The 26,514-nt window shown below is 45.0% G+C and overlaps 24 non-coding genes across 24 annotated transcripts; 11 read left to right on the forward strand and 13 right to left on the reverse strand.

The window, feature by feature from the left end:
- Positions 1-306: 306 nt before the first annotated feature.
- On the reverse strand, positions 307-389 carry TRNAL-CAG (transfer RNA leucine (anticodon CAG)). Its single transcript has one exon. It is a non-coding gene; the product is annotated as a tRNA-Leu (tRNA).
- Positions 390-564: 175 nt separating this feature from the next.
- TRNAF-GAA (transfer RNA phenylalanine (anticodon GAA)) lies at positions 565-637 on the forward strand. Its single transcript has one exon. It is a non-coding gene; the product is annotated as a tRNA-Phe (tRNA).
- A 1,169-nt stretch (positions 638-1,806) lies between these two features.
- Positions 1,807-1,889, reverse strand: TRNAL-CAG (transfer RNA leucine (anticodon CAG)). The gene has a single exon. It is a non-coding gene; the product is annotated as a tRNA-Leu (tRNA).
- Positions 1,890-3,321: 1,432 nt separating this feature from the next.
- Positions 3,322-3,404, reverse strand: TRNAL-CAG (transfer RNA leucine (anticodon CAG)). The gene has a single exon. It is a non-coding gene; the product is annotated as a tRNA-Leu (tRNA).
- Positions 3,405-3,579: 175 nt separating this feature from the next.
- TRNAF-GAA (transfer RNA phenylalanine (anticodon GAA)) lies at positions 3,580-3,652 on the forward strand. Its single transcript has one exon. It is a non-coding gene; the product is annotated as a tRNA-Phe (tRNA).
- Positions 3,653-4,834: 1,182 nt separating this feature from the next.
- TRNAL-CAG (transfer RNA leucine (anticodon CAG)) lies at positions 4,835-4,917 on the reverse strand. The gene has a single exon. It is a non-coding gene; the product is annotated as a tRNA-Leu (tRNA).
- Positions 4,918-5,092: 175 nt separating this feature from the next.
- TRNAF-GAA (transfer RNA phenylalanine (anticodon GAA)) lies at positions 5,093-5,165 on the forward strand. The gene has a single exon. It is a non-coding gene; the product is annotated as a tRNA-Phe (tRNA).
- A 1,185-nt stretch (positions 5,166-6,350) lies between these two features.
- TRNAL-CAG (transfer RNA leucine (anticodon CAG)) lies at positions 6,351-6,433 on the reverse strand. Its single transcript has one exon. It is a non-coding gene; the product is annotated as a tRNA-Leu (tRNA).
- A 175-nt stretch (positions 6,434-6,608) lies between these two features.
- On the forward strand, positions 6,609-6,681 carry TRNAF-GAA (transfer RNA phenylalanine (anticodon GAA)). The gene has a single exon. It is a non-coding gene; the product is annotated as a tRNA-Phe (tRNA).
- A 1,186-nt stretch (positions 6,682-7,867) lies between these two features.
- On the reverse strand, positions 7,868-7,950 carry TRNAL-CAG (transfer RNA leucine (anticodon CAG)). The gene has a single exon. It is a non-coding gene; the product is annotated as a tRNA-Leu (tRNA).
- A 175-nt stretch (positions 7,951-8,125) lies between these two features.
- On the forward strand, positions 8,126-8,198 carry TRNAF-GAA (transfer RNA phenylalanine (anticodon GAA)). The gene has a single exon. It is a non-coding gene; the product is annotated as a tRNA-Phe (tRNA).
- A 1,179-nt stretch (positions 8,199-9,377) lies between these two features.
- TRNAL-CAG (transfer RNA leucine (anticodon CAG)) lies at positions 9,378-9,460 on the reverse strand. Its single transcript has one exon. It is a non-coding gene; the product is annotated as a tRNA-Leu (tRNA).
- A 175-nt stretch (positions 9,461-9,635) lies between these two features.
- Positions 9,636-9,708, forward strand: TRNAF-GAA (transfer RNA phenylalanine (anticodon GAA)). Its single transcript has one exon. It is a non-coding gene; the product is annotated as a tRNA-Phe (tRNA).
- Positions 9,709-10,892: 1,184 nt separating this feature from the next.
- TRNAL-CAG (transfer RNA leucine (anticodon CAG)) lies at positions 10,893-10,975 on the reverse strand. The gene has a single exon. It is a non-coding gene; the product is annotated as a tRNA-Leu (tRNA).
- Positions 10,976-12,396: 1,421 nt separating this feature from the next.
- TRNAL-UAG (transfer RNA leucine (anticodon UAG)) lies at positions 12,397-12,479 on the reverse strand. Its single transcript has one exon. It is a non-coding gene; the product is annotated as a tRNA-Leu (tRNA).
- Positions 12,480-14,164: 1,685 nt separating this feature from the next.
- Positions 14,165-14,237, forward strand: TRNAF-GAA (transfer RNA phenylalanine (anticodon GAA)). Its single transcript has one exon. It is a non-coding gene; the product is annotated as a tRNA-Phe (tRNA).
- Positions 14,238-15,425: 1,188 nt separating this feature from the next.
- Positions 15,426-15,508, reverse strand: TRNAL-CAG (transfer RNA leucine (anticodon CAG)). Its single transcript has one exon. It is a non-coding gene; the product is annotated as a tRNA-Leu (tRNA).
- Positions 15,509-15,683: 175 nt separating this feature from the next.
- Positions 15,684-15,756, forward strand: TRNAF-GAA (transfer RNA phenylalanine (anticodon GAA)). The gene has a single exon. It is a non-coding gene; the product is annotated as a tRNA-Phe (tRNA).
- A 1,184-nt stretch (positions 15,757-16,940) lies between these two features.
- Positions 16,941-17,023, reverse strand: TRNAL-CAG (transfer RNA leucine (anticodon CAG)). The gene has a single exon. It is a non-coding gene; the product is annotated as a tRNA-Leu (tRNA).
- A 174-nt stretch (positions 17,024-17,197) lies between these two features.
- On the forward strand, positions 17,198-17,270 carry TRNAF-GAA (transfer RNA phenylalanine (anticodon GAA)). Its single transcript has one exon. It is a non-coding gene; the product is annotated as a tRNA-Phe (tRNA).
- A 1,183-nt stretch (positions 17,271-18,453) lies between these two features.
- On the reverse strand, positions 18,454-18,536 carry TRNAL-CAG (transfer RNA leucine (anticodon CAG)). Its single transcript has one exon. It is a non-coding gene; the product is annotated as a tRNA-Leu (tRNA).
- Positions 18,537-18,711: 175 nt separating this feature from the next.
- On the forward strand, positions 18,712-18,784 carry TRNAF-GAA (transfer RNA phenylalanine (anticodon GAA)). The gene has a single exon. It is a non-coding gene; the product is annotated as a tRNA-Phe (tRNA).
- Positions 18,785-25,892: 7,108 nt separating this feature from the next.
- On the reverse strand, positions 25,893-25,975 carry TRNAL-CAG (transfer RNA leucine (anticodon CAG)). The gene has a single exon. It is a non-coding gene; the product is annotated as a tRNA-Leu (tRNA).
- A 175-nt stretch (positions 25,976-26,150) lies between these two features.
- Positions 26,151-26,223, forward strand: TRNAF-GAA (transfer RNA phenylalanine (anticodon GAA)). Its single transcript has one exon. It is a non-coding gene; the product is annotated as a tRNA-Phe (tRNA).
- The last annotated feature ends 291 nt before the right edge of the window (positions 26,224-26,514 follow it).

Genomic DNA, 26,514 nt, shown 5'->3' on the forward strand with positions numbered 1-26,514 from the left:
GACAGACATCATAGCGGATCCTCCAGATTGTGATTGGATTAGTCTTTGGTCTCCATTCAAGTGCGCATTATTCAGAACTCTTGTCTTCACAAGAAAATCCCTTGCGGAGTCACGTACTTTTCAGGAGGGTCACGCGGAAGTTACACAGAATCAGGTCACTGAAAGCTAGGACCCTTATTACTGGCTCTACAGCCAAGCAAGCTGAGTCAGGCTATATAGTCAGAAGTAAAAGTGAAATTGCCATTGGGAGCCAGCAGGAATTTCTCTGCACTGGTGCTATCGCCAGCAGGAAAAAAATCAAACCACTGTCAGAATTGGGATTCGAACCCACGCCTCCAGAGGAGACTGCGACCTGAACGCAGCGCCTTGGACCGCTCGGCCATCCTGACATGGGATTAGTTTCCTCAGTCCCTGAATGTCGCGCGCATGGACGCTATTTGGAATCAATTAACTACTCATTAGAAAATCATCCCTCCTATGTACATTCTGTACTCATGGGAATTTTCACCTTGCCTAAAGATGTCCCAACTAGTGAACGGGTAGACAGCCAACCCCAGGACAGAGGCCGAAATAGCTCAGTTGGGAGAGCGTTAGACTGAAGATCTAAAGGTCCCTGGTTCGATCCCGGGTTTCGGCAAATGAATTTTGAATACAAATCCACTAACAAAAGAAAAGGCTTGCTACGTTTCTTTCCAATTCGTTGGGGTTTCGATCGAGCGTAGCGCGCTGCTGGAACTATAGAAAAAAAAAAAAAGGTTGAAAACAGTTCTTTCAGGAGAAGACAATGTGCTGGGCGGATGCCGAAATAGCTCAGTTGGGAGAGCGTAGACTAAAGGTCCCCGATTCAATTCTGGGTTTTGTCACACCCTCATTTTAAACATTGAACAATTGACATGAATGTTTTTGGGTTCTTTCTATATCCTAACTGAACCGAGCTTTCCTTCTTGCATAATGCGCAGGTAATCCTGGAAATGGGGGGGAGGGAGTCCCTCTTTCACATCAGTCATTAAAGTGAGAAAGACTAAATAATGCAAGGATCCGGAAATATTCAGCAGAATGCTGAATGGCAGAGACATATATTACCACACTTCTCCAAGAAGCCTTACCTCTTCTCCGTGTTCCCTCCCGAAGAACCAGCTGCCATTTTCTTTGCTGCTCGTCGAATAGCGTTCACCTCCAAAAGCACGCAGCTGCATCACCAGAAGACATGTCCTAGGTGCAAAACAGCGGTGGCTGTCTTTTTTTAGCAGATAGACCCTGCTCAGCTACATTATATTGATGATTTTAAGTGGGTATAGAGTCAGAGCTCGACTCTTGGCTGGTCAAAACCAGATGGCAATGTCCAATGAGCTCCAGGCCCCACTGAATGTCATTTCTCCCAGGTTTTAATGCTGTAGAAATGTTATTCCATGCTTCAGCTGTAAACCTTTGTCTCTTACAATAAAGGCCGTTCTTTTACCTTAACGGTCCACACAGACAGAATGTAGAAGGGGTGTTTGTGACAGACATCATAGCGGATCCTCCAGATTGTGATTGGATTAGTCTTTGGTCTCCATTCAAGTGCGCATTATTCAGAACTCTTGTCTTCACAAGAAAATCCCTTGCAGAGTCACGTACTTTTCAGGAGGGTCACGCGGAAGTTACACAGAATCAGGTCACTGTAAGCTAGGACCCTTATTACTGGCTCTACAGCCAAGCAAGCTGAGTCAGGCTATATAGTCAGAAGTAAAAGTGAAATTGCCATTTGGAGCCAGCAGGAATTTCTCTGCACTGGTGCTATCGCCAGCAGGAAAAAAATCAAACCTCTGTCAGAAGTGGGATTCGAACCCACGCCTCCAGAGGAGACTGCGACCTGAACACAGCACCTTAGACCGCTCGGCCATCCTGACATGGGATTAGTTCCTCAGTCCCTGAATGTCGCACGCATGCACGCTATTTGGAATCAATTAACTACTCATTAGAAAATCATCCCTCCTATGTACATTCTGTACTCATGGGAATTTTCACCTTGCCTAAAGATGTCCCAACTAGTGAACGGGGAGACAGCAAACCCCAGGACAGAGGCCGAAATAGCTCAGTTGGGAGAGCGTTAGACTAAAGGTCCCTGGTTCGATCCCGGGTTTCGACAAATGAATTTTGAATACAAATCCACTAACAAAAGAAAAGGATTGCTACGTTTCTTTCCAATTCGTTGGGGTTTCGATCGAGCGTAGCGCGCTGCTGGAGCTATAGAAAAAAAAAAAAGGTTGAAAACAGTTCTTTCAGGAGAAGACAATGTGCTGCGCGGATGCCGAAATAGCTCAGTTGGGAGAGCGTAGACTAAAGATCTAAAGGTCCCCGATTCAATTCTGGGTTTTGTTACACCCTCATTTTAAACATTGAACAATTGACATGAATGTTTTTGGGTTCTTTCTATATCCTAACTGAACCGAGCTTTCCCTCTTGCATAATGCGCAGGTAATCCTGGAAATGGGGGGGGGGGGGGGGAAGTCCCTCTTTCACATCAGTCATTAATGTGAGAAAGACTAAATAATGCAAGGATCCGGAAATATTCAGCAGAATGCTGAATGGCAGAGACATATATTACCACACTTCTCCAAGAAGCCTTACCTCTTCTCCGTGTTCCCTCCCGAAGAACCAGCTGCCATTTTCTTTGCTGCACGCTGAATAGCGTTCACCTCCAAAAGCACGCAGCTGCATCACCAGAAGACATGTCCTAGGTGCACAACAGCGGTGGCTGTCTTTTTTTAGCAGATAGACCCTGCTCAGCTACATTATATTGATGATTTTAAGTGGGTATAGAGTCAGAGCTCGACTCTTGGCTGGTCAAAACCAGATGGCAATGTCCAATGAGCTCCAGGCCCCACTGAATGTCATTTCTCCCAGGTCTCCCCCAGGTTCCAATGCTGTAGAAATGTTATTCCATGCTTCAGCTGTAAACCTTTGTCTCTTACAATAAAGGCCGTTCTTTTACCTTAACGGTCCACACAGACAGAATGTAGAAGGGGTGTTTGTGACAGACATCATAGCGGATCCTCCAGATTGTCATTGGATTAGTCTTTGGTCTCCATTCAAGTGCGCATTATTCAGAACTCTTGTCTTCACAAGAAAATCCCTTGCGGAGTCACGTACTTTTCAGGAGGGTCACGCGGAAGTTACACAGAATCAGGTCACTGAAAGCTAGGACCCTTATTACTGGCTCTACAGCCAAGCAAGCTGAGTCAGGCTATATAGTCAGAAGTAAAAGTGAAATTGCCATTGGGAGCCAGCAGGAATTTCTCTGCACTGGTGCTATCGCCAGCAGGAAAAAAATCAAACCACTGTCAGAAGTGGGATTCGAACCCACGCCTCCAGAGGAGACTGCGACCTGAACGCAGCGCCTTAGACTGCTCGGCCATCCTGACATGGGATTAGTTTCCTCAGTCCCTGAATGTCGCGCGCATGCACGCTATTTGGAATCAATTAACTACTCATTAGAAAATCATCCCTCCTATGTACATTCTGTACTCATGGGAATTTTCACCTTGCCTAAAGATGTCCCAACTAGTGAACGGGGAGACAGCAAACCCCAGGACAGAGGCCGAAATAGCTCAGTTGGGAGAGCGTTAGACTGAAGATCTAAAGGTCCCTGGTTCGATCCCGGGTTTCGGCAAATGAATTTTGAATACAAATCCACTAACAAAAGAAAAGGCTTGCTACGTTTCTTTCCAATTCGTTGGGGTTTCGATCGAGCGTAGCGCACTGCTGGAACTATAGAAAAAAAAAAGGTTGAAAACAGTTCTTTCAGGAGAAGACAATGTGCTGCACGGATGCCGAAATAGCTCAGTTGGGAGAGCGTAGACTAAAGATCTAAAGGTCCCCGATTCAATTCTGGGTTTTGTAACACCCTCGTTTTAAACATTAAATAATTGACATGAATGTTTTTGGGTTCTTTCTATATCCTAACTGAACCGAGCTTTCCTTCTTGCATAATGCGCAGGTAATCCTGGAAAGGGGGTTGGAGTCCCTATTTCACATCAGTCATTAATGTGAGAAAGACTAAATAATGCAAGGATCCGGAAATATTCAGCAGAATGCTGAATGGCAGAGACATATATTACCACACTTCTCCAAGAAGCCTTACCTCTTCTCCGTGTTCCCTCCCGAAGAACCAGCTGCCATTTTCTTTGCTGCTCGCCCAATAGCGTTCACCTCCAAAAGCACGCAGCTGCATCACCAGAAGACATGTCCTAGGTGTACAACAGCGGTGGCTGTCTTTTTTTAGCAGATAGACCCTGCTCAGCTACATTATATTGATGATTTTAAGTGGGTATAGAGTCAGAGCTCGACTCTTGGCTGGTCAAAACCAGATGGCAATGTCCAATGAGCTCCAGGCCCCACTGAATGTCATTTCTCCCAGGTCTCCCCCAGGTTCCAATGCTGTAGAAATGTTATTCCATGCTTCAGCTGTAAACCTTTGTCTCTTACAATAAAGGCCGTTCTTTTACCTTAACGGTCCACACAGACAGAATGTAGAAGGGGTGTTTGTGACAGACATCATAGCGGATCCTCCAGATTGTGATTGGATTAGTCTTTGGTCTCCATTCAAGTGCGCATTATTCAGAACTCTTGTCTTCACAAGAAAATCCCTTGCGGAGACACATACTTTTCAGGAGGGTCACGCGGACGTTACACAGAATCAGGTCACTGTAAGCTAGGACCCTTATTACTGGCTCTACAGCCAAGCAAGCTGAGTCAGGCTATATAGTCAGAAGTAAAAGTGAAATTGCCATTGGGAGCCAGCAGGAATTTCTCTGCACTGGCGCTATCGCCAGCAGGAAAAATATCAAACCACTGTCAGAAGTGGGATTCGAACCCACGCCTCCAGAGGAGACTGCGACCTGAACGCAGCGCCTTAGACCGCTCGGCCATCCTGACATGGTATTAGTCTCCTCAGTCCCCGAATGTTGCGCGCATGCACGCTATTTGGAATCAATTAACTACTCATTAGAAAATCATCCCTCCTATGTACCTTCTGGACTCATGGGAATTTTCACCTTGCCTAAAGATGTCCCAACTAGTGAACGGGGAGATAGCAAACCCCAGGACAGAGGCCGAAATAGCTCAGTTGGGAGAGCGTTAGACTGAAGATCTAAAGGTCCCTGGTTCGATCCCGGGTTTCGGCAAATGAATTTTGAATACAAATCCACTAACAAAAGAAAAGGCTTGCTACGTTTCTTTCCAATTCGTTGGGGTTTTGATCGAGCGTAGCGCACTGCTGGAACTATAGAAAAAAAAAATGCTTGAAAACAGTTCTTTCAGGAGAAGACAATGTGCTGCGCGGATTCCGAAATAGCTCAGTTGGGAGAGCGTAGACTAAAGATCTAAAGGTCCCCGATTCAATTCTGGGTTTTGTCACACCCTTGTTTTAAACATTAAACAATTGACATGAATGTTTTTGGGTTCTTTCTATATCCTAACTGAACCGAGCTTTCCTTCTTGCATAATGCGCAGGTAATCCTGGAAATGGGGGGGAAGAAGTCCCTCTTTCACATCAGTCATTAATGTGAGAAAGACTAAATAATGCAAGGATCCGGAAATATTCAGCAGAATGCTGAATGGCAGAGACATATATTACCACACTTCTCCAAGAAGCCTTACCTCTTCTCCGTGTTCCCTCCAGAAGAACCAGCTGCCATTTTCTTTGCTGCTCGCCCAATAGCGTTCACCTCCAAAAGCACGCAGCTGCATCACCAGAAGACATGTCCTAGGTGCACAACAGCGGTGGCTGTCTTTTTTTAGCAGATAGACCCTGCTCAGCTACATTATATTGATGATTTTAAGTGGGTATAGAGTCAGAGCTCGACTCTTGGCTGGTCAAAACCAGATGGCAATGTCCAATGATCTCCAGGCCCCACTGAATGTCATTTCTCCCAGGTCTCCCCCAGGTTCCAATGCTGTAGAAATGTTATTCCATGCTTCAGCTGTAAACCTTTGTCTCTTAAATAAAGGCCGTTATTTTACCTTAACGGTCCACACAGACAGAATGTAGAAGGGGTGTTTGTGACAGACATCATAGCGGATCCTCCAGATTGTGATTGGATTAGTCTTTGGTCTCCATTCAAGTGCGCATTATTCAGAACTCTTGTCTTCACAAGAAAATCCCTTGCGGAGTCACGTACTTTTCAGGAGGGTCACGCGGAAGTTACACAGAATCAGGTCACTGTAAGCTAGGACCCTTATTACTGGCTCTACAGCCAAGCAAGCTGAGTCAGGCTATATAGTCAGAAGTAAAAGTGAAATTGCCATTGGGAGCCAGCAGGAATTTCTCTGCACTGGTGCTATCGCCAGCAGGAAAAAAATCAAACCACTGTCAGAAGTGGGATTCGAACCCACGCCTCCAGAGGAGACTGCGACCTGAACGCAGCGCCTTAGACCGCTCGGCCATCCTGACATGGGATTAGTTTCCTCAGTCCCTGAATGTCGTGCGCATGCACGCTATTTGGAATCAATTAACTACTCATTAGAAAATCATCCCTCCTATGTACATTCTGTACTCATGGGAATTTTCACCTTGCCTAAAGATGTCCCAACTAGTGAACGGGGAGACAGCAAACCCTAGGACAGAGGCCGAAATAGCTCAGTTGGGAGAGCGTTAGACTGAAGATCTAAAGGTCCCTGGTTCGATCCCGGGTTTCGGCAAATGAATTTTGAATACAAATCCACTAACAAAAGAAAAGGCTTGCTACGTTTCTTTCCAATTCGTTAGGGTTTCGATCAAGCGTAGCGCGCTGCTGGAACTATAGAAAAAAAAAAAGGTTGAAAACAGTTCTTTCAGAAGAAGACAATGTGCTGCGCGGATGCCGAAATAGCTCAGTTGGGAGAGCGTAGACTAAAGATCTAAAGGTCCCCGATTCAATTCTGGGTTTTGTCACACCCTCATTTTAAACATTGAACAATTGACATGAATGTTTTTGGGTTCTTTCTATATCCTAACTGAACCGAGCTTTCCTTCTTGCATAATGCGCAGGTAATCCTGGAAATGGGGGGGGGGGAGTCCCTCTTTCACATCAGTCATTAATGTGAGAAAGACTAAATAATGCAAGGATCCGGAAATATTCAGCAGAATGCTGAATGGCAGAGACATATATTACCACACTTCTCCAAGAAGCCTTACCTCTTCTCCGTGTTCCCTCCAGAAGAATCAGCTGCCATTTTCTTTGCTGCTCGCCCAATAGCGTTCACCTCCAAAAGCACGCAGCTGCATCACCAGAAGACATGTCCTAGGTGCACAACAGCGGTGGCTGTCTTTTTTTAGCAGATAGACCCTGCTCAGCTACATTATATTGATGATTTTAAGTGGGTATAGAGTCAGAGCTCGACTCTTGGCTGGTCAAAAGCAGATGGCAATGTCCAATGAGCTCCAGGCCCCACTGAATGTCATTTCTCCCAGGTCTCCCCCAGGTTCCAATGCTGTAGAAATGTTATTCCATGCTTCAGCTGTAAACCTTTGTCTCTTACAATAAAGGCCGTTCTTTTACCTTAACGGTCCACACAGACAGAATGTAGAAGGGGTGTTTGTGACAGACATCATAGCGGATCCTCCAGATTGTGATTGGATTAGTCTTTGGTCTCCATTCAAGTGCGCATTATTCAGAACTCTTGTCTTCACAAGAAAATCCCTTGCGGAGTCACGTACTTTTCAGGAGGGTCACGCGGAAGTTACACAGAATCAGGTCACTGAAAGCTAGGACCCTTATTACTGGCTCTACAGCCAAGCAAGCTGAGTCAGGCTATATAGTCAGAAGTAAAAGTGAAATTGCCATTGGGAGCCAGCAGGAATTTCTCTGCACTGGTGCTATCGCCAGCAGGAAAAATATCAAACCACTGTCAGAAGTGGGATTCGAACCCACGCGTCCATAGGAGACTGCGACCTGAACGCAGCGCCTTAGACCGCTCGGCCATCCTGACATGGGATTAGTTTCCTCAGTCCCCGAATGTCGCGCGCATGCACGCTATTTGGAATCAATTAACTACTCATTAGAAAATCATCCCTCCTATGTACATTCTGTACTCATGGGAATTTTCACCTTGCCTAAAGATGTCCCAACTAGTGAACGGGGAGACAGCAAACCCCAGGACAGAGGCCGAAATAGCTCAGGTGGGAGAGCGTTAGACTGAATATCTAAAGGTCCCTGGTTCGATCCCAGGTTTCGGCAAATGAATTTTGAATACAAATCCACTAACAAAAGAAAAGGCTTGCTACGTTTCTTTCCAATTCGTTGGGGTTTTGATCGAGCGTAGCGCACTGCTTGAACTATAGAAAAAAAAAAAAAAAGGTTGAAAACAGTTCTTTCAGGAGAAGACAATGTGCTGCGCGGATGCCGAAATAGCTCAGTTGGGAGAGCGTAGACTAAAGGTCCCCGATTCAATTCTACGTTTTGTCACACCCTCGTTTTAAACATTGAACAATTGACATGAATGTTTTTGGGTTCTTTCTATATCCTAACTGAACCGAGCTTTCCTTCTAGCATAATGCGCAGGTAATCCTGGAAATGGGGGGGAAGTCCCTCTTTCACATCAGTCATTAATGTGAGAAAGACTAAATAATGCAAGGATCCGGAAATATTCAGCAGAATGCTGAATGGCAGAGACATATATTACCACACTTCTCCAAGAAGCCTTACCTCTTCTCCGTGTTCCCTCCCGAAGAACCAGCTGCCATTTTCTTTGCTGCTCGCCGAATAGCGTTCACCTCCAAAAGCACGCAGCTGCATCACCAGAAGACATGTCCTAGGTGCACAACAGCGGTGGCTGTGTTTTTTTAGCAGATAGACCCTGCTCAGCTACATTATATTGATGATTTTAAGTGGGTATAGAGTCAGAGCTCGACTCTTGGCTGGTCAAAAGCAGATGGCAATGTCCAATGAGCTCCAGGCCCCACTGAATGTCATTTCTCGCAGGTCTCCCCCAGGTTCCAATGCTGTAGAAATGTTATTCCATGCTTCAGCTGTAAACCTTTGTCTCTTACAATAAAGGCCGTTATTTTACCTTAACGGTCCACACAGACAGAATGTAGAAGGGGTGTTTGTGACAGACATCATAGCGGATCCTCCAGATTGTGATTGGATTAGTCTTTGGTCTCCATTCAAGTGCGCATTATTCAGAACTCTTGTCTTCACAAGAAAATCCCTTGTGGAGTCACATACTTTTCAGGAGGGTCACGCGGAAGTTACACAGAATCAGGTCACTGAAAGCTAGGACCCTTATTACTGGCTCTACAGCCAAGCAAGCTGAGTCAGGCTATATAGTCAGAAGTAAAAGTGAAATTGCCATTGGGAGCCAGCAGGAATTTCTCTGCACTGGTGCTATCGCCAGCAGGAAAAAAATCAAACCACTGTCAGAAGTGAGATTCGAACCCACGCCTCCAGAGGAGACTGCGACCTGAACGCAGCACCTTAGACCGCTCGGCCATCCTGACATGGGATTAGTTTCCTCAGTCCCTGAATGTCGCGCGCATGCACGCTATTTGGAATCAATTAACTACTCATTAGAAAATCATCCCTCCTATGTACATTCTGTACTCATGGGAATTTTCACCTTGCCTAAAGATGTCCCAACTAGTGAACGGGGAGACAGCAAACCCCAGGACAGAGGCCGAAATAGCTCAGTTGGGAGAGCGTTAGACTGAAGATCTAAAGGTCCCTGGTTCGATCCCGGGTTTCGGCAAATGAATTTTGAATACAAATCCACTAACAAAAGAAAAGGCTTGCTACGTTTCTTTCCAATTCGTTGGGGTTTCGATCAAGCGTAGCGCGCTGCTGGAACTATAGAAAAAAAAAAAGGTTGAAAACAGTTCTTTCAGGAGAAGACAATGTGCTGCGCGGATGCCGAAATAGCTCAGTTGGGAGAGCGTAGACTAAAGATCTAAAGGTCCCCGATTCAATTCTGGGTTTTGTCACACCCTCATTTTAAACATTGAACAATTGACATGAATGTTTTTGGGTTCTTTCTATATCCTAACTGAACCGAGCTTTCCTTCTTGCATAATGCGCAGGTAATCCTGGAAATGGGGGGGGGAAGTCCCTCTTTCACATCAGTCATTAATGTGAGAAAGACTAAATAATGCAAGGATCCGGAAATATTCAGCAGAATGCTGAATGGCAGAGACATATATTACCACACTTCTCCAAGAAGCCTTACCTCTTCTCCGTGTTCCCTCCCGAAGAACCAGCTGCCATTTTCTTTGCTGCTCGCCGAATAGCGTTCACCTCCAAAAGCACGCAGCTGCATCACCAGAAGACATGTCCTAGGTGCACAACAGCGGTGGCTGTCTTTTTTTAGCAGATAGACCCTGCTCAGCTACATTATATTGATGATTTTAAGTGGGTATAGAGTCAGAGCTCGACTCTTGGCTGGTCTAAACCAGATGGCAATGTCCAATGAGCTCCAGGCCCCACTGAATGTCATTTCTCCCAGGTCTCCCCCAGGTTCCAATGCTGTAGAAATGTTATTCCATGCTTCAGCTGTAAACCTTTGTCTCTTAAATAAAGGCCGTTATTTTACCTTAACGGTCCACACAGACAGAATGTAGAAGGGGTGTTTGTGACAGACATCATAGCGGATCCTCCAGATTGTCATTGGATTAGTCTTTGGTCTCCATTCAAGTGCGCATTATTCAGAACTCTTGTCTTCACAAGAAAATCCCTTGCGGAGTCACGTACTTTTCAGGAGGGTCACGCGGAAGTTACACAGAATCAGGTCGCTGAAAGCTAGGACCCTTATTACTGGCTCTACAGCCAAGCAAGCTGAGTCAGGCTATATAGTCAGAAGTAAAAGTGAAATTGCCATTGGGAGCCAGCAGAAATTTCTCTGCACTGGTGCTATCGCCAGCAGGAAAAAAATCAAATCACTGTCAGAAGTGGGATTCGAACCCACGCCTCCAGAGAAGACTGCAAACTGAACGCAGCGCCTTAGACCGCTCGGCCATCCTGACATGGGATTAGTTTCCTCAGTCCCTGAATGTCGCGCGCATGCACGCTATTTGGAATCAACTACTCATTAGAAAATCATCCCTCCTATGTACATTCTGTACTCATGGAAATTTTCACCTTTCCTAAAGATGTCCCAACTAGTGAACGGGTAGACAGCCAACCCCAGGACAGAGGCCGAAATAGCTCAGTTGGGAGAGCGTTAGACTAAAGGTCCATGGTTCGATCCTGGGTTTCGTCAAATGAATTTTGAATACAAATCCACTAACAAAAGAAAAGGCTTGCTACGTTTCTTTCCAATTCGTTGGGGTTTCGATCGAGCGTAGCGCACTGCTGGAACTATAGAAAAAAAAAAAGGTTGAAAACAGTTCTTTCAGGAGAAGACAATGTGCTGCGCGGATGCCGAAATAGCTCAGTTGGGAGAGCGTAGACTAAAGATCTAAAGGTCCCCGATTCAATTCTGGGTTTTGTCACACCCTCGTTTTAAACATTGAACAATTGACATGAATGTTTTTGGGTTCTTTCTATATCCTAACTGAACCGAGCTTTCCTTCTTGCATAATGCGCAGGTAATCCTGGAAATGGGGGGGGAAGTCCCTCTTTCACATCAGTCATTAATGTGAAAAAGACTAAATAATGCAAGGATCCGGAAATATTCAGCAGAATGCTGAATGTCAGAGACATATATTACCACACTTCTCCAAGAAGCCTTAACTCTTCTCCGTGTTCCCTCCCGAAGAACCAGCTGCCATTTTCTTTGCTGCTCGCCGAATAGCGTTCACCTCCAAAAGCACGCAGCTGCATCACCAGAAGACATGTCCTAGGTGCACAACAGCGGTGGCTGTCTTTTTTTAGCAGATAGACCCTGCTCAGCTACATTATATTGATGATTTTAAGTGGGTATAGAGTCAGAGCTCGACTCTTGGCTGGTCAAAAGCAGATGGCAATGTCCAATGAGCTCCAGGCCCCACTGAATGTCATTTCTCCCAGGTCTCCCCCAGGTTCCAATGCTGTAGAAATGTTATTCCATGCTTCAGCTGTAAACCTTTGTCTCTTACAATAAAGGCCGTTATTTTACCTTAACGGTCCACACAGACAGAATGTAGAAGGGGTGTTTGTGACAGACATCATAGCGGATCCTCCAGATTGTCATTGGATTAGTCTTTGGTCTCCATTCAAGTGCACATTATTCAGAACTCTTGTCTTCACAAGAAAATCCCTTGCGGAGTCACGTACTTTTCAGGAGGGTCACGCGGAAGTTACACAGAATCAGGTCACTGTAAGCTAGGACCCTTATTACTGGCTCTACAGCCAAGCAAGCTGAGTCAGGCTATATAGTCAGAAGTAAAAGTGAAATTGCCATTGGGAGCCAGCAGGAATTTCTCTGCACTGGTGCTATCGCCAGCAGGAAAAAAAATCAAACCACTGTCAGAAGTAGGATTCGACCCCACGCCTCCAGAGGAGACTGCGACCTAAACTCAGCGCCTTAGACCGCTCGGCCATCCTGACATGGGATTAGTTTCCTCAGTCCCTGAATGTCGCGCGCATGCACGCTATTTGGAATCAATTAACTACTCATTAGAAAATCATCCCTCCTATGTACATTCTGGACTCATGGGAATTTTCACCTTGCCTAAAGATGTCCCAACTAGTGAACGGGGAGAAAGCCAACCCCAGGACAGAGGCTGAAATAGCTCAGTTGGGAAAGCGTTAGACTAAAGGTCCCTGGTTCGATCCCGGGTTTCGGCAAATGAATTTTGAATACAAATCCACTAACAAATGAAAAGGCTTGCTACGTTTCTTTCCAATTCGTTGGGGTTTCGATCGAGCGTAGCGCACTGCTGGAGCTATAGAAAAAAAAAAAAGGTTGAAAACAGTTCTTTCAGGAGAAGACAATGTGCTGCGCGGATGCCGAAATAGCTCAGTTGGGAGAGCGTAGACTAAAGATCTAAAGGTCCCCCATTCAATTCTGGGTTTTGTCACACCCTCGTTTTAAACATTGAACAATTGACATGAATGTTTTTGGGTTCTTTCTATATCCTAACTGAACCGAGCTTTCCTTTTTGCATAATGCGCAGGTAATCCTGGAAATGGGGGGGGGGGAGTTCCTCTTTCACATCAGTCATTAATGTGAGAAAGACTAAATAATGCAAGGATCCGGAAATATTCAGCAGAATGCTGAATGGCAGAGACATATATTACCACACTTCTCCAAGAAGCCTTACCTCTTCTCCGTGTTCCCTCCCGAAGAACCAGCTGCCATTTTCTTTGCTGCTCGCCGAATAGCGTTCACCTCCAAAAGCACGCAGCTGCATCACCAGAAGACATGTCCTAGGTGCACAACAGCGGTGGCTGTCTTTTTTTAGCAGATAGACCCTGCTCAGCTACATTATATTGATGATTTTAAGTGGGTATAGAGTCAGAGCTCGACTCTTGGCTGGTCAAAACCAGATGGCAATGTCCAATGAGCTCCAGGCCCCACTGAATGTCATTTCTCCCAGGTCTCCCCCAGGTTCCAATGCTGTAGAAATGTTATTCCATGCTTCAGCTGTAAACCTTTGTCTCTTACAATAAAGGCCGTTATTTTACCTTAACGGTCCACACAGACAGAATGTAGAAGGGGTGATTGTGACAGACATCATAGCGGATCCTCCAGATTGTGATTGGATTAGTCTTTGGTCTCCATTCAAGTGCGCATTATTCAGAACTCTTGTCTTCACAAGAAAATCCCTTGCGGAGTCACATACTTTTCAGGAGGGTCACGCGGAAGTTACACAGAATCAGGTCACTGAAAGCTAGGACCCTTATTACTGGCTCTACAGCCAAGCAAGCTGAGTCAGGCTATATAGTCAGAAGTAAAAGTGAAATTGCCATTGGGAGCCAGCAGGAATTTCTCTGCACTGGTGCTATCGCCAGCAGGAAAAAAATCAAACCACTGTCAGAAGTGGGATTCAAACCTACGCCTCCAGAGGAGACTGCGACCTGAACGCAGCGCTTTAGACCACTCGGTCATCCTGACATGGGATTAGTTTCCTCAGTCCCTGAATGTCGCGCGCATGCACGCTATTTGGAATCAATTAACTACTCATTAGAAAATCATCCCTCCTATGTACATTCTGTACTCATGGGAATGTTCACCTTGCCTAAAGATGTCCCAACTAGTGAACGGGGAGACAGCAAACCCCAGGACAGAGGCCGAAATAGCTCAGTTGGGAGAGCGTTAAACTGAAGATCTAAAGGTCCCTGGTTCGATCCCGGGTTTCGGCAAATGAATTTTGAATACAAATCCACTAACAAAAGAAATGGCTTGCTACGTTTCTTTCCAATTCGTTGGGGTTTCGATCGAGCGTAGCGCGCTGCTGGAACTATAGAAAAAAAAAAAAGGTTGAAAACAGTTCTTTCAGGAGAAGACAATGTGCTGCGCGGATGCCGAAATAGCTCAGTTGGGAGAGCGTAGACTAAAGATCTAAAGGTTCCCGATTGAATTCTGGGTTTTGTCACACCCTCATTTTAAACATTGAACAATTGACATGAATGTTTTTGGGTTCTTTCTATATCCTAACTGAACCGAGCTTTCCTTCTTGCATAATGCGCAGGTAATCCTGGAAATGGGGGGGGGGGGAGTCCCTCTTTCACATCAGTCATTAATGTGAGAAAGACTAAATAATGCAAGGATCCGGAAATATTCAGCAGAATGCTGAATGGCAGAAACATATATTACCACACTTCTCCAAGAAGCCTTACCTCTTCTCCGTGTTCCCTCCCGAAGAACCAGCTGCCATTTTCTTTGCTGCTCGCCCAATAGCGTTCACCTCCAAAAGCACGCAGCTGCATCACCAGAAGACATGTCCTAGGTGCACAACAGCAGTGGCTGTCTTTTTTTAGCAGATAGACCCTGCTCAGCTACATTATATTGATGATTTTAAGTGGGTATAGAGTCAGAGCTCGACTCTTGGCTGGTCAAAACCAGATGGCAATGTCCAATGAGCTCCAGGCCCCACTGAATGTCATTTCTCCCAGGTCTCCCCCAGGTTCCAATGCTGTAGAAATGTTATTCCATGCTTCAGCTGTAAACCTTTGTCTCATACAATAAAGGCCGTTCTTTTACCTTAACGGTCCACACAGACAGAATGTAGAAGGGGTGTTTGTGACAGACATCATAGCGGATCCTCCAGATTGTGATTGGATTAGTCTTTGGTCTCCATTCAAGTGCGCATTATTCAGAACTCTTGTCTTCACAAGAAAATCCCTTGCGGAGTCACGTACTTTTCAGGAGGGTCACGCGGAAGTTACACAGAATCAGGTCACTGTAAGCTAGGACCCTTATTACTGGCTCTACAGCCAAGCAAGCTGAGTCAGGCTATATAGTCAGAAGTAAAAGTGAAATTGCCATTGGGAGCCAGCAGGAATTTCTCTGCACTGGTGCTATCGCCAGCAGGAAAAAAATCAAACCACTGTCAGAAGTGGGATTCGAACCCACGCCTCCAGAGGAGACTGCGACCTGAACGCAGCGCCTTAGACCGCTCGGCTATCCTGACATGGGATTAGTTTCCTCAGTCCCTGAATGTCGCGCGCATGCACGCTATTTGGAATCAATTAACTACTCATTAGAAAATCATCCCTCCTATGTACAGTCTATACTCATGGGAATTTTCACCTTGCCTAAAGATGTCCCAACTAGTGAACGGGGAGACAGCAAACCCCAGGACAGAGGCCGAAATAGCTCAGTTGGGAGAGCGTTAGACTGAAGATCTAAAGGTCCCTGGTTCGATCCCGGGTTTCGGCAAACTAATTTTGAATACAAATCCACTAACAAAAGAAAAGGCTTGCTACGTTTCTTTCCAATTCGTTGGGGTTTCGATCGAGCGTAGCGCACTGCTGGAACTATAGAAAAAAAAAAAAGGTTGAAAACAGTTCTTTCAGGAGAAGACAATGTGCTGCGCGGATGCCGAAATAGCTCAGTTGGGAGAGCGTAGACTAAAAATCTAAAGGTCCCCGATTCAATTCTGGGTTTTGTCACACCCTCGTTTTAAACATTGAACAATTGACATGAATGTTTTTGAGTTCTTTCTATATCCTAACTGAACCGAGCTTTCCTTCTTGCATAATGCGCAGTTAATCCTGGAAATGGGGGGGAAGTCCCTCTTTCACATCAGTCATTAATGTGAGAAAGACTAAATAATGCAAGGATCCGGAAATATTCAGCAGAATGTTGAATGGCAGAGACATATATTACCACACTTCTCCAAGAAGCCTTACCTCTTCTCCGTGTTCCCTCCCGAAGAACCAGCTGCCATTTTCTTTGCTGCTCGCCGAATAGCGTTCACCTCCAAAAGCACGCAGCTGCATCACCAGAAGACATGTCCTAGCTGCACAACAGCGGTGGCTGTCTTTTTTTAGCAGATAGACCCTGCTCAGCTACATTATATTGATGATATTAAGTGGGTATAGAGTCAGAGCTCGACTCTTGGCTGGTCAAAACCAGATGGCAATGTCCAATGAGCTCCAGGCCCCACTGAATGTCATTTCTCCCAGGTCTCCCCCAGGTTCCAATGCTGTAGAAATGTTATTCCATGCTTCAGCTGTAAACCTTTGTCTCTTACAATAAAGGCCGTTCTTTTACCTTAACGGTCCACACAGACAGAATGTAGAAGGGGTGTTTGTGACAGACATCATAGCGGATTCTCCAGATTGTGATTGGATTAGTCTTTGGTCTCCATTCAAGTGCGCATTATTCAGAACTCTTGTCTTCACAAGAAAATCCCTTGCGGAGTCACGTACTTTTCAGGAGGGTCACGCGGAAGTTACACAGAATCAGGTCACTGTAAGCTAGGACCCTTATTACTGGCTCTACAGCCAAGCAAGCTGAGTCAGGCTATATAGTCAGAAGTAAAAGTGAAATTGCCATTGGGAGCCAGCAGGAATTTCTCTGCACTGGTGCTATCGCCAGCAGGAAAAAAATCAAACCACTGTCAGAAGTGGGATTCAAACCCACGCCTCCAGAGGAGACTGCGACCTGAACGCAGCGCCTTAGACCGCTCGGCCATCCTGACATGGGATTAGTTTCCTCAGTCCCTGAATGTCGCGCGCATGCACGCTATTTGGAATCAATTAACTACTCATTAGAAAATCATCCCTCCTATGTACATTCTGGACTCGTGGGAATTTTCACCTTGCCTAAAGATGTCCAACTAGTTAACCGGGAGACAGCAAACCCCAGGACAGAGGCCGAAATAGCTCAGTTGGGAGAGCGTTAGACTGAAGATCTAAAGGTCCCTGGTTCAATCCCGGGTTTCGGCAAATGAATTTTGAATACAAATCCACTAACAAAAGAAAAGGCTTGCTACGTTTCTTTCCAATTCGTTGTGGTTTCGATCGAGCGTAGCGCACTGCTGGAACTATAGAAAAAAAAAAAGGTTGAAAACAGTTCTTTCAGGAGAAGACAATGTGCTGCGCGGATGCCGAAATAGCTCAGTTGGTAGAGCGTAGACTAAAAATCTAAAGGTCCCCGATTCAAATCTGGTTTTTGTCACACCCTCGTTTTAAACTATGAACAATTGACATGAATGTTTTTGGGTTCTTTCTATATCCTAACTGAACCGAGCTTTCCTTATTGCATAATGCGCAGGTAATCCTGGAAATGGGGGGGAAGTCCCTCTTTCACATCAGTCATTAATGTGAGAAAGACTAAATAATGCAAGGATCCGGAAATATTCAGCAGAATGCTGAATGGCAGAGACATATATTACCACACTTCTCCAAGAAGCCTTACCTCTTCTCCGTGTTCCCTCCCGAAGAACCAGCTGCCATTTTCTTTGCTGCTCGCCGAATAGCGTTCACCTCCAAAAGCACGCAGCTGCATCACCAGAAGACATGTCCTAGGTGCACAACAGCAGTGGCTGTCTTTTTTTAGCAGATAGACCCTGCTCAGCTACATTATATTGATGATATTAAGTGGGTATAGAGTCAGAGCTCGACTCTTGGCTGGTCAAAACCAGATGGCAATGTCCAATGAGCTCCAGGCCCCACTGAATGTCATTTCTCCCAAGTCTCCCCCAGGTTCCAATGCTGTAGAAATGTTATTCCATGCTTCAGCTGTAAACCTTTGTCTCTTACAATAAAGGCAGTTCTTTTACCTTAACGGTCCACACAGACAGAATGTAGAAGGGGTGTTTGTGACAGACATCATAGCGGATCCTCCAGATTGTGATTGGATTAGTCTTTGGTCTCCATTCAAGTGCGCATTATTCAGAACTCTTGTCTTCACAAGAAAATCCCTTGCGGAGTCACGTACTTTTCAGGAGGGTCACGCGGAAGTTACACAGAATCAGGTCACTGTAAGCTAGGACCCTTATTACTGGCTCTACAGCCAAGCAAGCTGAGTCAGGCTATATAGTCAGAAGTAAAAGTGAAATTGCCATTGGGAGCCAGCAGGAATTTCTCTGCACTGGTGCTATCGCCAGCAGGAAAAAAATCAAACCACTGTCAGAAGTGGGATTCAAACCCACGCCTCCAGAGGAGACTGCGACCTGAACGCAGCGCCTTAGACCGCTCGGCCATCCTGACATAGGATTAGTTTCCTCAGTCCCTGAATGTCGCGCGCATGCACGCTATTTGGAATCAATTAACTACTCATTAGAAAATCATCCCTCCTATGTACATTCTGGACTCGTGGGAATTTTCACCTTGCCTAAAGATGTCCCAACTAGTGAACGGGGAGACAGCAAACCCCAAGACAGAGGCCGAAATAGCTCAGTTGGGAGAGCGTTAGACTGAAGATCTAAAGGTCCCTGGTTCGATCCCGGGTTTCGGCAAATGAATTTTGAATACAAATCCACTAACAAAAGAAAAGGCTTGCTACATTTCTTTCCAATTCATTGGGGTTTCGATCGAGCGTAGCGCACTGCTGGAACTATAGAAAAAAAAAAAAGGTTGAAAACAGTTCTTTCAGGAGAAGACAATGTGCTGCGCGGATGCCGAAACAGCTCAGTTGGGAGAGCGTAGACTAAAGATCTAAAGGTCCCCGATTGGGGCGGGGCCTGACCGCGCAGCATGGTAGACGCGAGTCACTAGAGCTCCGTGATACCGGGGACTTTGAGCGGTCGTCTTGCCTTACCTGGAGGTGAACATGGGCAAATCTGGCAGAGGGAAGCTCCGAGCACCCCTAGGATGCCCAAACATCAGGTGGACTTGCAGCGTTTTATTAGAAAGAAGACCGGGACTTCTCCTCACACTCTCCCTAAGATGGCGCCGGAGTCTAAGCCGGAAGTGGACTCAGAGGACGACTCTGAAGTTGGAAGCATAACGGGAGGTGAGCTTTCTGATGCAAATACCACGCAACTCACACGGAAATTTTTTTTTAAAACTTTGGAAAAAGCAATCACTAATGCGATGTCACCAGTTTTAGCTGAACTGGCGGATATTTCCTCTGAGATTAAAGCTACTTCTCATAGAGTTCAGGCTCTTGAGGAGTCTTACTCGTCCATTAGAGAGCATGCTGGGGCGGTGTCAGACCATCTCCAACAACAGGAAGAGCTACTTGATCGCTCCTTGCTACTAATAGAAGATCAGGAGAATAGAAACCGCAGGCGCAATCTCCGTTTGAAAGGGGTCCCTGAATCTTACTCCCCAGAGGACTTGCCCAAAATGGCGAACAGCATTTTCACAGATCTGTTGGGCCAGGAACGTGCAGCTCAGGTGACCATAGAACGCATACATAGATCGCTTCGGCCTAAGCCCAGACAAGGGGACCCTCCCCGTGACATAATATGCGGTCTCCTCTCCTTCAGAGACACACACGCCATCCTTACTGCGGCTAAAGCTAAAGACCAAATTTTGCTTGAGGGTGTTGAAATTTTTCTGTACCAAGACATTGCCCCCTCCATATTGGCAAAGAGGAGATTGCTCAAGCCTTTACTAGATGAACTGAGAGCAAGGAATATACAGTATGCATGGTTATACCCTTTTGGACTGGCTATTTTATGTGGCGGACGACGTATTGTTGTCCATACTCCACGGGACTTACCAGCTGTATGGTCATATTTGGATATATCACCCCTGGAAATCCCCTCTTGGCTACCCTCTCAGAATTTGGATCCGATACCACTACTTCCACCTCTCTCGCATGGGCCTGGTGCTAATAAATTCAAGTCACCCAAATCTCGGAAGAGCCTTCTCAGAGACTAAAGAATTTACCTGAATATGCCCTGGACTTCCCTGGTTGTTATCTGTTCATGGACCTACCGGTAACTTTACATTGTGCTCACTGCCTATCTCTTGAGCAAGAGTCTGGCCCCTGTTTCGTTTTTTCTCTTTTAGCCTTATCTAGTTGTGTATCTTTTTAGTTGGACGCTGGGACATTTCCTTTTATACCATAATTACCTCGTGTTGGCTTTGGACTCATCCTTTATCGCACCATGATGTTTAGTGTGACCGGTACAACAATACTCTGCCAGTGCTCTTTAGATTTCCCGAACTTCGTTCAGTTGTTAACTGTCTATGTTCCTCCTACAGGTATTTTACTTGCTAATTTTTTTTTTTTTCTTTATAGGACGATCCTTAGGGTCCCATTCCGATCAGGAAAAACCCCGTTCCATCAGTCTACTAGTTTAGTATTTGGTTACTTCTTGACTAGTTCTAGTTGTGTAGGTACTGCATACTCTTATATTCTTTTACTACCTGATAGTTACGAGATACCCTCTAGGGTTCTTTGTGTAGAAGGCATCCACACCCTATTTGGTACGTGTCTTGTTTATACTCTTTATAGATATCCTCTTACATCTAGCCTACCTTACCATTATGGCTTCTGTAACCCCCCCCCCCCTCTCTTACGATCTCATCCTTTAATGTAAAGGGGTTAAACTCTCCAAATAAGCGCCATTGGGTAATGTCCCTTTCAAAAAAGTTTAATGCGGATATTTTGTTACTCCAAGAAACCCATTTTAGAACAGACAGGATTCCTAAGCCTTATAAAACTATATATGATCGATGGTACTACTCAACTCACCCGACGTCCTCTTCCAAAGGCGTTGCCATCGCCATTAAAAGGACGCTCCCGTTTATTATCACCCAACAGTATGCTGATGTAGAAGGGAGAGCCATTTTTGTTAAAGGTCGCATTTCTAACCGACCACTAACTATAGCCTCACTCTATGCCCCTAACCATGGTCAGCTCTCTTGGTTAATACAGATCCTGAAATCTCTGGCTCAGTTTGCAGAGGGCGAAATTTTGATCGGCGGGGATCTTAATGTCTTGTTAGATCCCCTCTTAGACTCCTCCTCACAAAAATCTGCGCTTTCCCAGAAGGCTATTAGAAGACTACACCTTGCTTTACAGGAATTGAATCTAATAGACTCCTGGAGACTGGTAAATCCAACTGTGAAAGATTATACTTTTTTTTCAATGCCACATAATTCACACCAACGCTTGGATTATATTTTATGCTCCAAGTCGTTGGCTAATAATATTACCAAGTCCCAAATTGGCGTTATTAGTGTTTCGGACCATGCGCCAGTCTCTACCACCTTTGCACTTCCAGACCTGACCCCTAGAGAGTGGACCTGGCGCCTTAATGAACAATTACTTGATAGTCTTGAGTTTAGAGAGCATATAGGTAAGGAATTGTCTGCTTATTTCCTGTTGAATGTGTCACCGGAAGTATCTCCGGCATTAGTTTGGGAGGCTCACAAGCCTGTTATACGAGGCCTCTTTATTTCAAAAGCTTCAGCCCTGAAGAAGGAGAAACAAAAAATGATTGACTCCCTGATGGCTCAGATTGCCACCCTTGAGCGACTGCAGAAGCGTAATGCCCTTTTATCTGCCCACTCGGATCTGTTGCTACTTAGAGAAAAGTTGAAAAATTTGTTGAACGCTTCCTCAGCTAAGGCTTTCTTACACTCTAAAGCCCGTATTTACGCTCATGGAAATAAGGGGGGTAAAACTATGACCGCAATGCTGAGAAAGGAGAGAGCAAGAGCACATATAGCAGCAATTAAGAAAACAGATGGCTCTCTGACTTATGACACTTCTGAAATTGCAAAAGAGTTTAGAGATTATTACTCCTCTCTCTATAACCTAAAGCAACAGGATACTAACCCTCATGGTCCAGTTAGGACTATGGAGGATACGTTACGAATTCGAGAGTTCCTTCACTCTCTTAAACTGCCTTCTGTTACAGAAGAGATGAGTGACTCTTTGCTTCGACCAATCACAGAATCTGAAATACAAGAGGTTTTATCTAGTTTTCCTAGTGGTAAGAGCCCTGGCCCTGACGGGCTGCCCTCCCTTTACTACAAAACTTTTCAGTCTCAGCTAGTTCCTCATCTTACTTCTTTTTGTGATTCTTTGTTGAAAGGCTCATCTATGGTGCGGCAGTCGCAGGAGGCACATATTACTTTGATTCACAAAGAGGGCAAAGACCCGACGCAATGCTGCAATTATAGACCTATATCATTGCTGAATTGTGATTTGAAAGTCTGGGCTAAGGTTCTCGCTATGAGACTGAGAGATATAGTTCCCTCTTTAGTACATGAGGAGCAGGTCGGTTTTGTGAAAGGCAGAGAGGGTAAAGAAAACACGCATAAATTGCTACATGTTATTGCATTGGCAAAAAAATTGAATAGCCCATTACTTCTATTTAGTGTAGACGCCGAGAAGGCATTCGACCGTGTAAGTTGGAACTATATGTCGGAAACTTTACTAGCTTTTGGTATTCCACCTCCTTTTGTTAGAGCTGTTCTCTCTCTCTATGCCCAACCTCATGCTCGGATTAAGATTAATGGTTCCTTTTCAGGCTGCTTTGATATATCCAACGGGACCAGACAGGGGTGCCCTCTCTCCCCTACCCTATTTGTCCTCTCCCTGGAGACTTTCCTCCAGGCAGTGAGACAAAATCCAAATATTTCAGGTTTCCAATTTGCAGATAAATCAATGCACACGATGGCTTATGCAGACGACGTGTTGTTCCTGCTGTCTGACCCCGTAACGTCTCTGCCGGAACTTCAATCCCTTATAGTTACTTATGGCTCCCTTTCCAATTATAAAATTAATGACACGAAATCGGAAATTCTCAATGTGTCTATACCACCTTCCCAGATTAAAGTTTTGCAAAGCTCAACACCCTACCAGTGGAAAACTAAGTCCTTGAAATATCTTGGTGTACATTTGCCCTCTGATATTGAGGATGTTTTCTCGCTAAACTATGTTCCCTTGCTCTCTGAACTCAAGTCACTGCTGAAGGATTATAATCTTCCATATTTGTCCTGGTTAGGCAGAAAAAATCTCTTGCAAGTTTATATTGTCCCAAAAATGTTATATGTATTGCAGATGTTACCCATTTTTGTACCTCGATCTTATTTTCACCAAACTCGACGGCTTTTCTCGGCCTTTCTCTGGAACCACAGACCTCCTAGGTTACCATATAGACTTCTTGTTAAATGAAGACAAAGCGGTGGAATTGCTCTACCAGACCTACAAGCCTGTTATGAGGCTATTCAGCTCTCCCGCTGGATGTACTATGCTCTCCCTCATAAGATTTCTTTAGTCACGGTCTTGGCACAAAGCCTCTTTGATGACTTTTATTTCAAACCTCTTTGGTTCCCCACACCTTCTTACTGTCGTGGAGACCTAAATTTGTTATTAAAGGGCCCGTGCGAGGTTTGGCTTAAACATAAAGAACGTTTGGCTCCAACACCCTCCCCAATTTTGCCTGCAGACCTCATTCCGTTCCTTCCGCTGTTAACCCATAACACGCCGTTACTCAGTGGTTCCATCTGGAATGTTTTGAAAGAAGTTAGACTTAAGGATTTAATTGAGGACGGCTTACCTATTTCTCAAACACAGCTTCATGCATTAGCTCCTTCTGTCAAGCCTCACTTCCTCCATTACGCGCAATTTTATAGTGTTATTAAGAAACTGCTATCAATTGCCAACCCATGTCGTAAGCTTACAGCTTTTGAGAAGGGTCTACTTGCGAAATTACCGTCCCAACGAAAAGTCTCATGCTGTAAACGAATGCTTGCGGATTATGCTGACATTGACAAACCCCCTTATGTCTCTGCTTGGGAGAAAGAATTGGCCTTGACCTTTTCTGAGGAAGATGTAGATTTTATCTTGAAACGTAGTTTTGGACAATCTAGGTGTGTGCGCTTACAGGAACTCCACTATAAAGTTTTAACTAGGTGGTATCGCACGCCGGATTGGCTCTTTAGACATGGCCTTAAAGATTCTAATAAGTGTTGGCGCTGTAATTCTGAAGTAGGCACGATGTTACACATCTGGTGGTCGTGTGATCTAATTGAACCATTTTGGAGAGAGATATCAGACTTTATTAACAGACTTTTCAAAACATCACAGGTGCTTTTCCCGGATCAAGTCTTTCTCACGGGCCCTGCAGGTTCTTTGAGTCCACATAAACGAGAGCTGTGGTTCCACTTGATTGGCGCAGCAAAGTCGCTGATTCCCTTACACTGGTTAAGTTCTTCCCCCCCAACCTTTCAGGCATGGCTGGAGAAATCACACCAAATTGCTCGTTTCGAGGAGTTAGTGAGTTGGAAAGATAGATCTCACGATCGCTATGTCAAGGTTTGGAAGAAGTGGTGGAACTTGGTATCGTGATTCCTTCTGGGATTTCTTCCTTTTGGGAATCAGGTCCTCTTTTCTTGCTTCTTTACTTCTTTCTTTGTTGCCCCCCCCCCCCGCTTGCCTTCTTATGCTCGCATTTGAAGTTTTTCAGGTAGTTACTTAATACTTATACAGAATGACCTACACAACTGTATGTTCTTTTGACATAATGTGTTTTATTATACTCAACTTATTTGTTGGATTTCGTTTACTTGTTTTATTGGAATTTTCAAAGAAATCATTGGTGTTTATATCTTTGACTGATTACACCTAATGTCACTGTACTTTCTTGTGTATAAATATAAATAAAGAATAAATAAAGGTCCCCGATTCAATTCTGGGTTTTGTCACACCCTCGTTTTAAACATTGAACAATTGACATGAATGTTTTTGGGTTCTTTCTATATCCTAACTGAACCGAGCTTTCCTTCTTGCATAATGCGCAGGTAATCCTGGAAATGGGGGGGGAGTCCCTCTTTCACATCAGTCATTAATGTGAGAAAGACTAAATAATGCAAGGATCCGGAAATATTCAGCAGAATGCTGAATGGCAGAGACATATATTACCACACTTCTCCAAGAAGCCTTACCTCTTCTCCGTGTTCCCTCCCGAAGAACCAGCTGCCATTTTCTGTGCTGCTCGCCGAATAGCGTTCACCTCCAAAAGCACGCAGCTGCATCACCAGAAGACATGTCCTAGGTGCACAACAGCGGTGGCTGTCTTTTTTTAGCAGATAGACCCTGCTCAGCTACATTATATTGATGATTTTAAGTGGGTATAGAGTCAGAGCTCGACTCTTCGCTGGTCAAAACCAGATGGCAATGTCCAATGAGCTCCAGGCCCCACTGAATGTCATTTCTCCCAGGTCTCCCCCAGGTTCCAATGCTGTAGAAATGTTATTCCATGCTTCAGCTGTAAACCTTTGTCTCTTACAATAAAGGCCGTTCTTTTACCTTAACGGTCCACACAGACAGAATGTAGAAGCGGTGTTTGTGACAGACATCATAGCGGATCCTCCAGATTGTGATTGGATTAGTCTTTGGTCTCCATTCAAGTGCGCATTATTCAGAACTCTTGTCTTCACAAGAAAATCCCTTGCGGAGTCACATACTTTTCAGGAGGGTCACGCGGAAGTTACACAGAATCAGGTCACTGTAAGCTAGGACCCTTATTACTGGCTCTACAGCCAAGCAAGCTGAGTCAGGCTATATAGTCAGAAGTAAAAGTGAAATTGCCATTGGGAGCCAGCAGGAATTTCTCTGCACTGGTGCTATCGCCAGCAGGAAAAAAATCAAACCACTGTCAGAAGTGGGATTCGAACCCACGCCTCCAGAGGAGACTGCGACCTGAACGCAGCGCCTTAGACCGCTCGGCCATCCTGACATGGGATTAGTTTCCTCAGTCCCTGAATGTCGCGCGCATGCACGCTATTTGGAATCAATTAACTACTCATTAGAAAATCATCCCTCCTATGTACATTCTATACTCATGGGAATTTTCACCTTGCCTAAAGATGTCCCAACTAGTGAACGGGGAGACAGCAAACCCCAGGACAGAGGCCGAAATAGCTCAGTTGGGAGAGCGTTAGACTGAAGATCTAAAGGTCCCTGGTTCGATCCCGGGTTTCGGCAAATGAATTTTGAATACAAAATCAATAACAAAAGAAAAGGCCTGCTACGTTTCTTTCCAATTCGTTGGGGTTTCGATCGAGCGTAGCGCACTGCTGGAACTATAGAAAAAAAAAAAAGGTTGAAAACAGTTCTCTCAGGAGAAGACAATGTGCTGCGCGGATGCCAAAATCGCTCAGTTGGGAGAGCGTAGACTAAAGATCTAAAGGTCCCCGATTCAATTCTGGGTTTTGTCACACCCTCGTTTTAAACATTGAACAATGGACATGAATGTTTTTGGGTTCTTTCTATATC

The sequence above is a fragment of the Leptodactylus fuscus genome, chromosome 1, assembly GCF_031893055.1.
Source record: "Leptodactylus fuscus isolate aLepFus1 chromosome 1, aLepFus1.hap2, whole genome shotgun sequence".
In the NCBI taxonomy this organism is placed as follows: Eukaryota; Metazoa; Chordata; class Amphibia; order Anura; family Leptodactylidae; genus Leptodactylus; species Leptodactylus fuscus.